Source organism: Oncorhynchus masou, unplaced genomic scaffold (assembly GCF_036934945.1).
Source record: "Oncorhynchus masou masou isolate Uvic2021 unplaced genomic scaffold, UVic_Omas_1.1 unplaced_scaffold_4442, whole genome shotgun sequence".
Lineage (NCBI taxonomy): Eukaryota > Metazoa > Chordata > Actinopteri > Salmoniformes > Salmonidae > Oncorhynchus > Oncorhynchus masou.
The window spans coordinates 1-16429 of record NW_027010835.1 but is presented as its reverse complement, the minus strand read 5'-3'; the positions used below and the strand labels follow the sequence as shown (position 1 = coordinate 16429).

At 38.1% G+C, this 16429-nt stretch overlaps 1 long non-coding RNA gene across 1 annotated transcript; it reads right to left on the bottom strand.

Annotated features, from left to right (window-relative positions):
- Window positions 1-4629: 4629 nt before the first annotated feature.
- Window positions 4630-6753, bottom strand: LOC135535103 (uncharacterized). Its single transcript, XR_010454811.1, has 2 exons — window positions 6171-6753; window positions 4630-5370 (listed from the first exon to the last, which is right to left on the bottom strand). It is a non-coding gene; the product is annotated as an uncharacterized LOC135535103 (long non-coding RNA).
- Between the last annotated feature and the right edge of the window lie 9676 nt (window positions 6754-16429).

The following is a 16429-nucleotide window of genomic DNA, read 5'->3' as shown; positions in this document are numbered from 1 at the left end:
TACTAATTTGAAGGGGTGTCCACATACTATTGAATATATAGTGTATTCCCCCAGCTGTCTGGTCCAGGAGAATATCACCTGTGATGCTGTCTGGTCCAGGAGAATATCACCTCTCACAATATTGGGGCAGCAGGGTAGCCTAGTGGTTAGAATGTTATGTAAGGATCAGACTGTATAGGCTATATTACATGTATTTAGTGTATTATTGGGGCAGCAGGGTAGTGGTTAGAATGTTATGTTAGGATCAGACTGTATAGGCTATATTACATGTATATAGTGTATTATTGGGGCAGCAGGGTAGTGGTTAGAATGTTATGTAAGGATCAGACTGTATAGGCTATATTACATGTAATTAGTGTATTATTGGGGCAGCAGGGTAGCCTAGTGGTTAGAATGTTATGTAAGGATCAGACTGTATAGGCTATATTACATGTATATAGTGTATTATTGGGGCAGCAGCCTAGTGGTTAGAATGTTATGTAAGGATCAGAATGTATAAAAGCCAAGTACTAAGAATGGGTCACCAATGCTGTAAGTGTAACACAGCTCTTTTTGTGTTAGTCACTTTCTGTTATATCATATAAATAGCACTCTTTCAATTCAGAGCCTGGATTTTCCCCCTGAGGCTAATATCCATATCATGCAGAAATCAATTGAACAGGGGGCAAACGTTTAGTGTTCTACATTGTGACATCATTAAAATACTGCTACTACAATGTTAAAACATTCTACATTGTGACATCATTAAAATACTGCTACTACAATGTTAAAACATTCTACATTGTGACATCATTAAAATACTGCTACTACAATGTTAAAACATTCTACATTGTGACATTTCATTGATATCATGAAACAACTACTTCATGTATGTATTTTCTGATGTTTGATCAGAGATCTTTTATCAGAGTATCTCTTGTGACATTGATCACAGCTATAAGATTTCTCTCCTGTGTGTGTTCTCTGGTGTACAATCCGATGGCTCGATGTAGTAAAACTCTTCCCACATTGATCACAGCTATAAGGTTTCTCTCCGGTGTGAATTCTCATGTGTACTTTTAGTGAATTTGATCTTAAGTAACTCTTCCCACAGTCAGAGCAGCAGTGAGATTTCTTCCCTGTTGGTCTCCACTGGTGTTTCTTGAGGTGTTCTGATCGGGAGGGACTCTTCTCTGTCTCGTCAGCTTCATGATTGGTTGTTGAGGCTCCCCAGAGGATCCACGATAGCCACATCTCTCTCCTGTGTGAACAACAAGTCAGACAGATGGTTAAAGGCCCACAACAGCAGAAATCCACTGTAAAAGGTGATGCCAACAGCGTAGCCATGATGTTGTACAACAATTGACGTCTGTAATGAATGTTAAAATTATTTGACAATTGTCTTGAGACAGTCAAGTGAGCAACAATAGTCATATTTTGTCTTGTTTTCACATTAGTAGTAACATCGATGATTGGAGGCTAGAAATAAGTTATTACAGTTGCTGAACCCCTAAGCAGTGTGCCAGACAACCTTTGGTCACCAATATAGGCCCCTTTCTGTGTTTGCTAAAATAGGCGCACGAGGGCAATTAATTGAATGTGAGAGTGGTGACATTTATCCAGCCCCCATCCCTCAGCTGTTTACCAAACCAAGTCTCAGGGCAGCCATTTTGTTGCTGTTTAAATCCTAGGTTGTCCCTTTAAAAAAGCCAAATCAATCGATCAACCAATCTGCAGTTCAAACAATAACAAAGATGCCATTCCACCACTGTTTTGGTGATAAGATGATGGATGGGTCTGGAGAAATGTAACTACTCTCAAATTCATAGACAGACCTAAGGATGCAGGGACTGACCATCCATGAAATCAACATGATAGTTTTAACCATGTTGAGGCTAAACAGTGTTGATTTACATTGAATCTAAACATTGGCGTAAAAAAATCTTATTTGGGGTTCTGATGGGGTACAACAGTTGAACTAAGCTCATGAGGTACGTGTTATATTCTTCAAGAATCAATGGCTATAAATAATATAAATGTAGCAATTGCATATTTCCCCATTAACACCACACATCAGTTAAACAACTGCAGAGTTTGTGCCTCTGTTTTTAAGACAGTACTTACTAGTGTTAATCACGGCCCGGTTTCTCAAAACCATCTTACGGCTGAGTTCAACGTTAGAACCACAGGATGCCTTAAGATGCGTTTGGGAAACCGGGCCCAGATGTCCAGTGTCCTCTTCTTCCTCCTCCTCCTTTATCGATGTGACAGTCATCTCCGCCTCCTCCTCTTTCAATCTGAACGAGTCTTCCTTTTCTTCCACTGAAACGTCTTTCTCTTCTTCTTTCACGGTAACAGCTTCACCCTCTACTTGTTTTTGTATTGAAACATCCTTCTCTTCCTCCTCCTCTTTCAGGAGAACTTCTTTCTCCGTCCAGAAGACCTCCTCTTCTTTAGCAGGAGGAGAGTAACTTAGTGAACTCATGGTCGGGGATGTTCGCTAGCTAGCATTAGCAACTGGCCTAGTTCTAAGCTAATTTAGCAAACCAGCTAGCTGACAAACAACGTAATTATATAATTAAATGGGCCAACACGTACATACGACAGAAGTGTGTTTAATACACAGCGACTAATATACACCAAAACAGTGTAAAGAAAGTGAATGTTGTAGCTATGTTTGCAATTAAGCTACCGAGGTGTCGAACTGTTGTTTTTGAAGCAGCGTCCCGTCCACTAGATTATACGTCACACTGGCAGCATCGCCTGAACCTAAAAGACGCACATCGCCATCTGCTGACTTGGCAAACGCAGTTGAGGAACCACCAAAAGTTTATTTTTAATTTATTTCAGTTGATTATCATAATTATGATCCATCCCACCAGAGGGTGGAGGGGCACCTGTATCAGTGGTTTTGACCAGATAGACACCTGCAGACACACAGTATAGTGCCTCCCATGTTCTCTCCTAAGATTGGACTTTCTATACCACGTATCACCTGACTGTGTACAAAACTGCCAATGATAGAAAGCTCTTCCAGTGGTATACAGTGTATTCATTAAGTATTCAGACCCCTTCACTTATTCCACATTTAGTTACGTTACAGCCTCATTATAAAATTGAGTATGTTTTTCCCCTCATCAATCTACACACAAAACCCCATAATAACAAACCAAAAACAGATTTGAATTTTTTGCAAATGTATTTACTTAAGTATTCAGACCCTTTGCTATGAGACTCGAAAATGAGCTCAGACATCCTTCTTCCATTGATCATCCTTGAGATGTTTCTACAACTTGATTGTAGTCCACCTGTGGTAAATTCAATAAATTAGACATGGTTTGGAAAGGCACACACCTGTCTACATAAGGTCCCACAGTTTACAGTGCATGTCAGAGCAAAAACCAAACCATGAGGTCAAAGGAATTGTCGGTACAGTTCTGAGACAGGATTGTGTCGAGGCACAGATCTGTGGAAAGGTACCAAAAATGTCTGTAGCAAACGGTCCCCATGAACACAATGGCCACCATCATTCTTAAATGGAAGAAGTTTGGAACCACCAATACTCTTTCTAGAGCAGGCTGCCCGGCCAAACTGAGAAATCGGGGGAGAAGAGCCTTGGTAAAGGAGGTGAACAAGAACCCGATGTTCACTCTGACAAAGCTCCAGATTTCTTGGACAATTCTGTGAAATGTGTTGGCTCGAGATGACTTGCAGGAGCTTGCAGGGATTTGTAGTCTTGCATGTTGTCTACTTTGATGCTAATTAGCATATTTGAATCCGAGAGTAGAGAGAGACAAATATATTGATAAAAGTATTTGTATTTATTACGGATCCCCATTAGTTCCTGCCAAGGCAGCAGCTACTCTTCATGGGGTTTAATATGGAAACCCATTAGTTCCTGCCAAGGCAGCAGCTACTCTTCCTGGGGTTTAATATGGATCCCCATTAGTTCCTGCCAAGGCAGCAGCTACTCTTCCTGGGGTTTATTATGGATCCCCATTAGTTCCTGCCAAGGCAGCAGCTACTCTTCCTGGGGTTTAATATGGATCCCCATTAGTTCCTGCCAAGGCAGCAGCTACTCTTCCTGGGGTTTATTATGGATCCCCATTACTTCCTGCCAAGGCAGCAGCTATTCTTCCTGGGGTTTAATATGGATCCCCATTAGTTCCTGCCAAGGCAGCAGCTACTCTTCCTGGGGTTTATTATGGATCCCCATTAGTTCCTGCCAAGGCAGCAGCTACTCTTCCTGGGGTTTATTATGGATCCCCATTAGTTCCTGCCAAGGCAGCAGCTACTCTTCCTGGGGTTTATTATGGATCCCCATTAGTTCCTGCCAAGGCAGCAGCTACTCTTCCTGGGGTTTATTATGGATCCCCATTAGTTCCTGCCAAGGCAGCAGCTCCTCTTCCTGGGGTCCAGCTAAAATAAAGGCAGTTATACCATTTTAAAAACATGACAATAGATTCACAACACACTGTGTCCTCAGTCACCTCGTCCCAGAGAGGTTTCCATGGTTATCAAAACATCACACCAGGTTGAGTCTAAACAAAACAGCCCTGTGGGGAAAATGAATGGAACCATCTCCCTGTTTGACCTCTAGTTGTTATGGATATTATGACTCTTCAGAGACACACAGTGGACGTGTCAAAATATGTTCCATTGATAAAGCACACTTTATTTAACCTCAATGTCATCTTGTGTTTACATGGCATTGTAGATTTTAGCTGTATATAGTATGTATTTTGGATGTTTTCAGTGTGTTTTCAACCCTTTCAGACAATGGATTAATCACAATTAAAAATAGTGCACTAACATTATACAGAGTGAACTCAAGTCTGACAGCACAAACAAACACACACATTCTCAGTCAGAAACACAAGTCAGAACACAGCCTCTCGATTCTCTCATGTGTTTTCAGGTTCTCTGACTGGGAAAATGTCTTTCCACAATGAGAGCAGTGGTATGTCTTCTCCTCCTGTGTATTTGTATGTATTCTTTCATGCTCTTTCAGGTACCTTAACCGGGTAAATCTCTCTCCACACTGGGAGCAGCGGTACATCTTCTTACCTGTGTGTGTCCTCTCATGCTTGTTCAGGTTTCCTACCTGGCCAAAACTCTTTCCACAATGGGAACATTGGAAAAGCTTTTCCCCTGTGTGTCCCCTCTCATGCGTTTGCAGGCTCCCTAACTGGGTAAACGACATTCCACATTGGGAACAGTGGTAAGGCTTCTCTCCAGTGTGTATTCTCTTATGTGTTCTCAAGCTCCCTAACTGAGTAAAACTCTTCCCACACTGGGAGCAGTGATGTCGTCCTGCTGGTTTGGACGTCTCGGGGTCTGGTTTCCCTGAAGGACTCTTCCCGCTGTCAGAAGGAGAGTCTGGTCTCTCTCCTGTCAAAGACAAACAGATGATTTAATTAAACAGACCTGAATGAAACCTCCACATGACCAAACTTCCTCTGGCGTTTAATCTAGACGAGATCCCTCAATCACCTGAAGTCACTTTTCACAAGTGTTATTAAAGCCACTACAAAATGCAGGTCTCTGTGTGGTTCTTAGTCAGAGAGGCCTATAGAATGGTCTAGAATATCATTGTATGTTGTAGCGTTTACACCAGTCCAGCCAACGCTTGACACTCCAGCAATGATAAAGTAAATTAATTAAATGATAAATTAAATAAACGATTTGGTATCATTTTTATTATGGAAGATTGAATAAGTGTGCTTCAAACGGTTTGCTTGGAATGATTTGTAGCCATCGTCTGGACGACCTGTGCATGAGAGTCCATTCAACTCAGTTTCCCTACCTGAAAAAACGCCATTCCATAAAGTGTATTCGCGCACGCAAATTCAGGAAGAAACCGACGAGCAGATGGCCTGACCGCGTTTTGCGACTGTCGGCTCACTTGACCGCAGTCAACGGTGGGCTGGAAATCGCCTCCAGTTTAGTACAGTGGAACTGCAGTATTGAATGAAGGCAAGTCCATTCCGTGAGACATTTAAGTTGTGATTTTGGGTGCAAATCCATTGTTAACGTTATGTTGTTGGCCAGCTTCTTGATGGTATTCACATCTTACAGTGTAGCTTTATCAATTCCTACATTAAAAAACGGCATTTAAGATCAGAACTAGAGTAGAATGCCGCTTTAAAACCACGTATCAGTTCAACAACTATTTTCAAGACAGGACTTACTGGTGTTACTCAGATCTTCTGTCTCCTTCTCTTCTTCCCTCTCCTCCTCCTTCAATATGACAGTTATCTCTCCTTCATTCACTCCAAAAAAAGTATAATCGTTTTCTTCCTCTTCTTTCTGTGTAACAGCCTCACCCTCGACTTCTTCGTTTACTGTGACATCCTCCTCTTCATTCTCTTCTTTCACGACAACGTTCAGCCAAATACCTTCTTTCTCCTTCCAGCAGACCTCTTTTTTAGCAGGAGGGCAGCAGCTTGCTGAGCTCATGGTCGGGGATGTTAGCCAGCTAACCTAGCTAGTTAGCGACTAGCCGAGTGATAGGCTCATTTATCAAGCCAGCTACCGTTACCTGACTAAACGGAAATATGACATGAAATGGGGAAACTAGTTAAAAGACAGAATTATATTCCAAATACAGAAGTAAATATAGACCGAAGCAGTCTGAACTGCTTGAACGTTTCCACTAGGAAGCTACCGAGGTGGCTGACGAGATGTTGTTGAAGAAGCGTCCCGTCCACTACATTATACGTCACTCTGATAGCATCGCCTAAAAAACGCATATCGCCATCTGTTGACTGGAGTGGTTAACGCAGATAAATGTTTATTTTTATTTCCAGACAAACAGTGCATTTTTACATTTATTTCATTAAATAATTATATAATAGTCAGAAAACTGCAGATTTGTAATAAGTATGAATTTAAAACCTACTTCCACATTCTACCAACCCAACAGATGTTACTACTACAGGGAATATTAACCAATGAGGAGGGTCTTTCCACATTCTACCAACCCAACAGATGTTTATACAATGAAAACTTTCAGGTTAATTGAAGTTAAATTCCCAAAAAGCCTAAACAGGTTTGGTAATTGATCACTGGATTGATCACTGGAGTCAGATGTGAAGGAGGAGGTTGATCATCAGGAGTCAGATGTGAAGGAGGAGGTTGATCATCAGGAGTCAGATGTGAAGGAGGAGGTTGATCATCAGGAGTCAGATGATCATGAATGTGGAGGAGGTTGATCATCAGGAGTCAGATGTGAAGGAGGAGGTTGATCATCAGGAGTCAGATGTGAAGGAGGAGGTTGATCATCAGAAGTCAGATGTGAAGGAGGAGGTTGATCATCAGGAGTCAGATGTGAAGGAGGAGGTTGATCATCAGGAGTCAGATGTGAAGGAGGAGGTTGATCATCAGGAGTCAGATGTGAAGGAGGAGGTTGATCATCAGGAGTCAGATGTGAAGGAGGAGGTTGATCATCAGGAGTCAGATGTGAAGGAGGAGGTTGATCATCAGGAGTCAGATGTGAAGGAGGAGGTTGATCATCAGGAGTCAGATGTGAAGGAGGAGGTTGATGGCCACATCAGTGAATCATACTTTTTGGAGAAATGTCCTCTGGTCTGAAGAAACAAATGTAGAACTGTTTGTCCATAATGAGCATCGTTATGTTTGGAAGTAAAAGTGAGAGGCTTGCAAACCAAAGCTCACCATCCCAACTGTGAAGCATGGAGGTTGCAGCATCATGTCTGTGGGGGTGTTTTGTTTGCAGGTGAGACTAGTGCACTTCACAAATTAGATGGCATCATGAGGTGGGGAAATTATGTGGATATATTGAAGCAACATCTCAAGACATGAGTTAAAGCTTGGTCGCAAATGGGTCTTCCAAATGGACAATGACCCCAAGCATGCTTCCAAAGTTGTGGCAAAATGGCTTAAGGACAACAAAATTAAGGTATTGGAGTGGCCATCACATAGCCCTGACCTCAATCGTATAGAAAATGTGTGGGCAGAACTGAAAAAGCGTGTGCGAGCAAGGAGGCCTACAAACCTGACTCAGTTACACCAGCTCTGTCAGGAGGAATGGGCAAAAATGCACCCAACTTATTGTGGGAAGCTTGTTAAACAATTTAAAGGCAAGGCTACCAAATACTAATTGAGTGTATGAAACATTTTACTGAAATAAATAATTCTTTCTACTATTATTTTGACATTTCACATTCTTAAAATAAAGTGGTGATCCTAACTGACCTAAGACAGGGAATTTTTACTAGGATTAAATGCCAGGAATTGTGATGAGATTAAATGTATTTGGCTAAGGTGTATGTAAACTTTCGACTTCAACTTTAGGTACCGTTACTGTGTTAAAAACAGAGGCAGTTGTGGGACTGATGTGTGTGGTGTTAAAGGGGAAATCTGAAATTTGTTTCTAAACATTGGAGTAAAAAAATAATGCCAGCTTTGTAATTGTTTCAACTGCAGATTGGTTGTTTGATTGTTGTGTGGCCTTTTTAAAGGGGCAACCTAGGTTTTAAATAGAAACAAAATGTCAGCCCAGAGACCTGAGCTGTGTTGGAATACTCATACTAACTGTACTATTTGTGACGTACATTGAGTTTGTAGTTTGCTTATTGGTCGTAGTATGATATAGTTGGTTTAGCCAAAAGTTCCCTGGTATGCAAGCATTTCTAAACTTTTATTCACTTTTATGGGGTATTGTGATGTCATTATGGGGTATTGTGATGCCATTATGGGGTATTGTGATGTCATTATGGGGTATTGTGATGTCATTATGGGGTATTGTGATGTCATTATGGGGTATTGTCTGAAGATAGATCATTTAAAAAAAATGTCATCCATTTTAGAATAGTAGACAAATAACTTTTTACTGGTTGAAGTTGTTTTTAAATATAAAGTAGTACATTTTCGACAAAAACATAAACATTATATTAAACAGGACATTCAAATGAACCTTACAATTATAATCCAAAGTAGTGTGAAATGCACTCATAAGCAACCTGGAAATGGAGGCTATATCTGCTGTCAGCCTATGAGAACTCCCCTGAGTTTTCCCCCACGGTGGTGAACTAGTGAATAGACACAGAGATTAATGTGAGTTTCCTTGAGTAGCATCCTGATCTTGCACTGATAGTGTGTTGTCATATTCAGAATACATTGTGGAAAAACTACAATCTCTGCTCACCTTTTTGCTCCAGGCAGATATACAACATCCATAACTTGTGGTTTCTGCATTAGAAGGGAGGGGTTTCTGCATTAGAAGGGAGGGGTTTCTGCAACCAAATTGCATGTGCATCGCCCTTGTTGCAATTTTAGCAAACACAGAAAAGGGTCTATATAGAAGACCAAAAGTCATCTGGCACACTGCTTAGGATGTCAACAACTTTTACTTTTTTCTAGCCTAAAATCTTCAATGTTCCTACTAATGTGAAAACAAGACTAAATATGACTATTGTTGCTCACTTGACTGTCTTAAAACAATTTTCAAGTAATTTTAACATTCATTACAGACGTCAATTGTTGTACAACATCATGGCTACGCTGTTGGCATCACCTTTTACAGTGGATTTCTGTTGTTGTGGGCCTTTAACCATCTGTCTGACTTGTTCTTTACACAGGAGAGAGACGTGACTATCGTGGATCCTCTGGGGAGCCTCAACATCATGATGCTAACAAGGCAGAGAAGAGTCTCTCCAGTTGATATCACCTCAAGAAACACCAGCAGAGACCCACAGGGAAATAATCTCACTGCTTCTCTGACTGTGGGTAAGGTTGCAAATCTTCATCAGAACTTAAAATACACCAGCGAGTACACACAGGAGAGAAATCTCACCACTGTTTTGATTGTGGGAAGAGTTACTTAAGATCAGAATCACTAAAAGTACACATGAGAATTCACACAGGAGAGAAATCTTATAGCTGTGATCATTGCGGGAATAGTTTTACTCACTCAAGCTGTCTGACAGTACATCTGAGAGCACACAAGGAAGAGAAACCTTACCACTGCGGAAAGAGTTTTGTTAGTTCAACAGATTTAAAATCACACCAGAAAATACACACAGTAGAGAAACCTTATAACTGTACTCAATGTGGGAAGAGTTTTGTTACATTTAGCCATCTGACTATACACCAGAGAACACACACAGGAGAGAAATCTCATAGCTGTGATCAATGTCACAAGAGATACTCTGATAAAAGATCTCTGATCAAACATCAGAAAATACATACATGAAGTAGTTGTTTCATGATATCAATGAAATGTCACAATGTAGAATGTTTTAACAATGTAGTGGGAGTATTTTAATGATGTCACAATGTAGAATGTTTTAACATTGTAGTAGGAGTATTTTAATGATGTCACAATGTAGAATGTTTTAACATTGTAGTAGGAGTATTTTAATGATGTCACAATGTAGAATGTTTAAACATTGTAGTAGGAGTATTTTAATGATGTCACAATGTAGAATGTTTTAACATTGTAGTAGGAATACAAAGGATTTGAATTTGTTAAAAGTCCATATTGATACAGAAACACTAAACCATGATTTAGATGTATTAAGAACAAGTTGATTGACAAAGTCATGAGAAATTGGAAGAATTGAATAGATCACATTTTGGCTTTGATAAAAGATATGCCTCAGGGGTCAAAATGATCCATGTCAGAACTATGGTTCAATGTAAATATGTAGTGGATCTAAAGTTTGTTTTAAATTATCACTCATTAAAAACTAACCAATCAACACATGCTTCTCTTTGAATGACTAATATAATATTACACCGTTGTGAAATAAATTAAAATAAAATCTTGGTTCCTCAACTGTGTTGCCCCTCCAGTCAGCAGAAGACGATGTGCGTCTTTTCATATTTTATTTTACTTATGTATTTTTTAAAATTCAAAATACAGACCTACAATTTACATTGTTACATTATACAAAACAGAACTAGTATTAACTAGAAAATACTAAAACATACAAAATATCAATGAAGTAATAAAAAATTAACTATTTTAGTGTAGTTGTTGTCACTCTGAAAAAATCTATAATGATTCAGGAAAATGTTATTCTTGTTGTTATTCACTAGGGTTAATGTTGTTATTCACTAGGGTTAATGTTGTTATTCACCAGGGTTAATGTTGTTATTCACTAGGGTTAATGTTGTTATTCACTAGGGTTAATGTTGTTATTCACTAGGGTTAATGTTGTTATTCACTAGGGTTAATGTTGTTATTCACTAGGGTTAATGTTGTTATTCACTAGGGTTAATGTTGTTATTCACTAGGGTTAATGTTGTTATTCACTAGGGTTAATGTTGATATTCACTAGGGTTAATGTTGTTATTCACTAGGGTTAATGTTGTTATTCACTAGGGCTAATGTTGTTATTCACTAGGGTTAATGTTGTTATTCACTAGGGTTGATGTTGTTATTCACTAGGGTTAATGTTGTTATTCACTAGGGTTAATGTTGTTATTCACTAGGGTTAATGTTGTTATTCACTAGGGTTAATGTTGTTATTCACTAGGGTTAATGTTGTTATTCACTAGGGTTAATGTTGTTATTCACTAGGGTTAATGTTGTTATTCACCAGGGTTAATGTTGTTATTCACCAGGGTTAGGGTTAATGTTGTTATTCACTAGGGTTAATGTTGTTATTCACTAATGTTGTTATTCACTAGGGTTAATGTTGTTATTCACTAGGGTTAATGTTGTTATTCACTAGGGTTAATGTTGTTATTCACTAGGGTTAATGTTGTTATTCACTAGGGTTAATGTTGTTATTCACTAGGGTTAATGACAATATTCACTAGGGTTAATGTTGTTATTCACTAGGGTTAATGTTGTTATTCACTAGGGTTAATGTTGTTATTCACTAGGGTTAATGTTGTTATTCACTAGGGTTAATGTTGTTATTCACTAGGGGTTATTACTAGGGTTAATGTTGTTATTCACTAGGGTTAATGTTTTATTCACTAGGGTTAATGTTGTTATTCACTAGGGTTAATGTTGTTATTCACTGTAGAATGTTGTTATTCACTAGGGTTAATGTTGTTATTCACTAGGGTTAATGTTGTTATTCACTCACTAGGGTTAATGTTGTTATTCACAGGGTTAATGTTGTTATTCACCAGGGTTAATGTTGTTATTCACTAGGGTTAATGTTGTTATTCACTAGGGTTAATGTTGTTATTCAGTAGGGTTAATGTTGTTATTCACTAGGGTTAATGTTTTATTCACTAGGGTTAATGTTGTTATTCACTAGGGTTAATGTTGTTATTCACTAGGGTTAATGTTGTTATTCACTAGGGTTAATGTTGTTATTCACTAGGGTTAATGTTGTTATTCACTAGGGTAATGTTGTTATTCACTAATGTTGTTATTCACTAGGGTTAATGTTGTTATTCACTAGGGTTAATGTTGTTATTCACTAGGGTTAATGTTGTTATTCACTAGGGTTAATGTTGTTATTCACTAGGTTAATGTTGTTATTCACTAGGGTTAATGTTGTTATTCAAGGGTTAATTGTTATTCACAGGGTTAATGTTGTTATTCATAGGGTTAATGTTGTTATTCACTAGGGTTAATGTTGTTATTCACTAGGGTTAATGTTAAATATTCACTAGGGTTAATGTTGTTATTCACTAGGGTTAATGTTGTTATTCACTAGGGTTAATGTTGTTATTCACTAGGGTTAATGTTGTTATTCACTAGGGTTAATGTTGTTATTCACTAGGGTTAATGTTGTTATTCACTAGGGTTAATGTTGTTATTCACTAGGGTTAATGTTGTTATTCACTAGGGTTAATGTTGTTATTCACTAGGGTTAATGTTGTTATTCACCAGGGTTAATGTTGTTATTCACTAGGGTTAATGTTGTTATTCACTAGGGTTAATGTTGTTATTTTAGGGTTAATGTTGTTATTCACTAGGGTTAATGTTGTTATTCAATACAGGGTTAATTTTGTTATTCACTAGGGTTAATGTTGTTATTCACTAGGGTTAATGTTGTTATTCACTAGGGTTAATGTTAAATTCATAGGGTTAATGTTGTTATTCACTAGGGTTAATGTTATTCACTAGGGTTAATGTTGTTATTCACTAGGGTTAATGTTGTTATTCACAGGGTTAATGTTGTTATTTATTAATGTTGTTATTCACTAGGGTTAATGTTGTTATTGTTAATGTTGTTATTCACTAGGGTTAATGTTGTTATTCACTAGGGTTAATGTTGTTATTCACTAGGGTTAATGTTGTTATTCACTAGGGTTAATGTTGTTATTCACTAGGGTTAATGTTGTTATTCACTAGGGTTAATGTTGTTATTCACTAGGGTTAATGTTGTTATTCACTAGGGTTAATGTTGTTATTCACTAGGGTTAATGTTGTTATTCACTAGGGTTAATGTTGTTATTCACTAGGGTTAATGTTTGTTATTCACTAGGGTTAATGTTGTTATTCACTAGGGTTAATGTTGTTATTCACTAGGGTTAATGTTGTTATTCACTAGGGTTAATGTTGTTATTCACTAGGGTTAATGTTGTTATTCACTAGGGTTAATGTTGTTATTCACTAGGGTTAATGTTGTTATTCACTAGGGTTAATGTTGTTATTCACTAGGGTTAATGTTGTTATTCACTAGGGTTAATGTTGTTATTCACTAGGGTTAATGTTGTTATTCACTAGGGTTAATGTTGTTATTCACTAGGGTTAATGTTGTTATTCACTAGGGTTAATGTTGTTATTCACTAGGGTTAATGTTGTTATTCACTAGGGTTAATGTTGTTATTCACTAGGGTTAATGTTGTTATTCACTAGGGTTAATGTTGTTATTCACTAGGGTTAATGTTGTTATTCACTAGGGTTAATGTTGTTATTCACTAGGGTTAATGTTGTTATTCACTAGGGTTAATGTTGTTATTCACTAGGGTTAATGTTGTTATTCACTAGGGTTAATGTTGTTATTCACTAGGGTTAGTGTTGTTATTCACTAGGGTTAATGTTGTTATTCACTAGGGTTAATGTTGTTATTCACTAGGGTTTGTGTTGTTATTCACTAGGGTTAGTGTTGTTATTCACTAGGGTTAATGTTGTTATTCACTAGGGTTAATGTTGTTATTCACTAGGGTTAATGTTGTTATTCACTAGGGTTAATGTTGTTATTCACTAGGGTTAATGTTGTTATTCACTAGGGTTAATGTTGTTATTCACTAGGGTTAATGTTGTTATTCACTAGGGTTAATGTTGTTATTCACTAGGGTTAATGTTGTTATTCACTAGGGTTAATGTTGTTATTCACTAGGGTTAATGTTTTAATAAAATATTTATATTCAATCAGAAAAATGTGTAATTTTGGTATAGAATTTTTGAATTTTTGTTTGTGTATAAAGTATTTGGCAACAAGAATAAAAAATCACAATCATTTCAGTGGTCTTGTTATCATTGCAATAGTAACATATTATATCCTTCATGTTAAACATGGGCAGTGTTCATAATGGTAAATAAGTATCTTGCAAGGTTTCCCCAAAACTATGACACAAATTTACATTAAAGAACAAGTAGGAAAGATTCTCACCTTTTTCACAGAAAACACAGATATCATCAACAGCCACACATGTGGACATCATAGAATTACATGGCTATATCTGATGTAACATGTTAAAGTGCTCTTCCTTAACGTTGTTTGTTATACAGTATTTGTGAGGCCTGAACCAGGCATGTTTCCAGACAAGGTCAGGAATAATAAGCAGGTTCCACAAACACTTTCCTCTCGGTGGAAGTTGCTTTTGTGAACGGAGAATTGGTCTTATATATTTATTACAACAAGATCTCTCAAGTAAACCCACGCCTTCCAATCTGAGTTCTGGATCAACTTTGTGTTCATTACCAAAGATAAGATGAGTTTTCATTAGTGTAGTTAGACCCCTGGGAACGGCTCTGACCACAGAAATAAACTCTCTGAAAGGTATTGGAAACCCTTTCAATGTTATAAATTGTTCATATGTGAGAATATTACCTCTGTTGTCAAAAACATCAAGAACAAAGTCATTATTCCTCTCATGCCAGCTGGGGTAGAACAAGGACTTATTCCTTACAGTCATGTCTGAATTATTCCACAAAAGATCTTTATGTGGGGAAGAAATGTGCAGGAAACATATTTTCCAGGCCATTAAAACCTCTTAAGGATGACGCAGAATAAAGTCCCACTGCAGGAACATCAATCAGCGGAAATTTCAGAGCGCCACCTATAGTTTTCGTTAAAACTCAAACTTTCATTAAAACACACATACAATGTATTGAATTAAAGCTGCACTCGTTGTGAATCTAGGCACCAAGTCAGATTTGTAAAATGCTTTTCGGCGAAAGCATGATAAGCTATTATCTGATAGCATGCACCCCCAAAATACCAGGACGTCACATAAACAACAGATTTTGCGGTAGCCGGCGCTACACAAAACGCAGAAATAAAATATAAAACATTCATTACCTTTGACGAGCTTCTCTGTTGGCACTCCTATATGTCCCATAAACATCACAATTGGGTCTTTTTCCCGATTAAATCCGTCATTGTATACCCAAAATGTCATTTCATGAAGGCTGGTCTGATCCAGGAAAATTCCCATTTACAAGACGCAAAGTCACGTTTTAAAATTACAAAAGTTGCCTATAAACTTTTACAAATCACTTCAAACTACTTTTCTAAACCAACTTTAGGTATTAATAAACGTTAATAATCTATCAAATTGATCACGGGGCAAACTGTATTCGATAGCAGAAAGTCTTGAAATCATCACCATGTTTACACTTTCAAAACATCATGCAGTGCGTTTCAAGTTTGGCATTGCCATTACGTCATCCAACCAAGGATAACGGACGAATAAAATGCCAGTACAGGCGCCATCGTGTGGAAGCTGTAGGCATTGTAATGGGGTCCTCGTTTTTGTCCTGTCGCCTTAAACAATGCATTGACTGGCGGATGAATATTATCTTTGTGTTTTTGGTGAACAGTTTTCCCTGGAAATGTTGCGCGATTTTTTTACAAAAAGCTGCGGAAATTCGCATCATCCTTAGGAGGATTTATTAACCTCCTAAGCTTGTTGGTGAAATTATCCTAGCCATACAGCTTGGGTTGGTCTACTATTATCCTACTGAACAGTACAGCTTGGGTTGGTCTACTATTATCCTACTGAACAGTACAGCTTGGGTTGGTCTACTATTATCCTACTGAACAGTACAGCTTGGGTTGGTCTACTATTATCCTACTGAACAGTACAGCTTGGGTTGGTCTACTATTATCCTACTGACCAGTACAGCTTGGGTTGGTCTACTATTATCCTACTGAACCAGTACAGCTTGGGTTGGTCTACTATTATCCTACTGAACAGTACAGCTTGGGTTGGTCTACTATTATCCTACTGAACAGTACAGCTTGGGTTGGTCTACTATTATCCTACTGACCAGTACAGCTTGGGT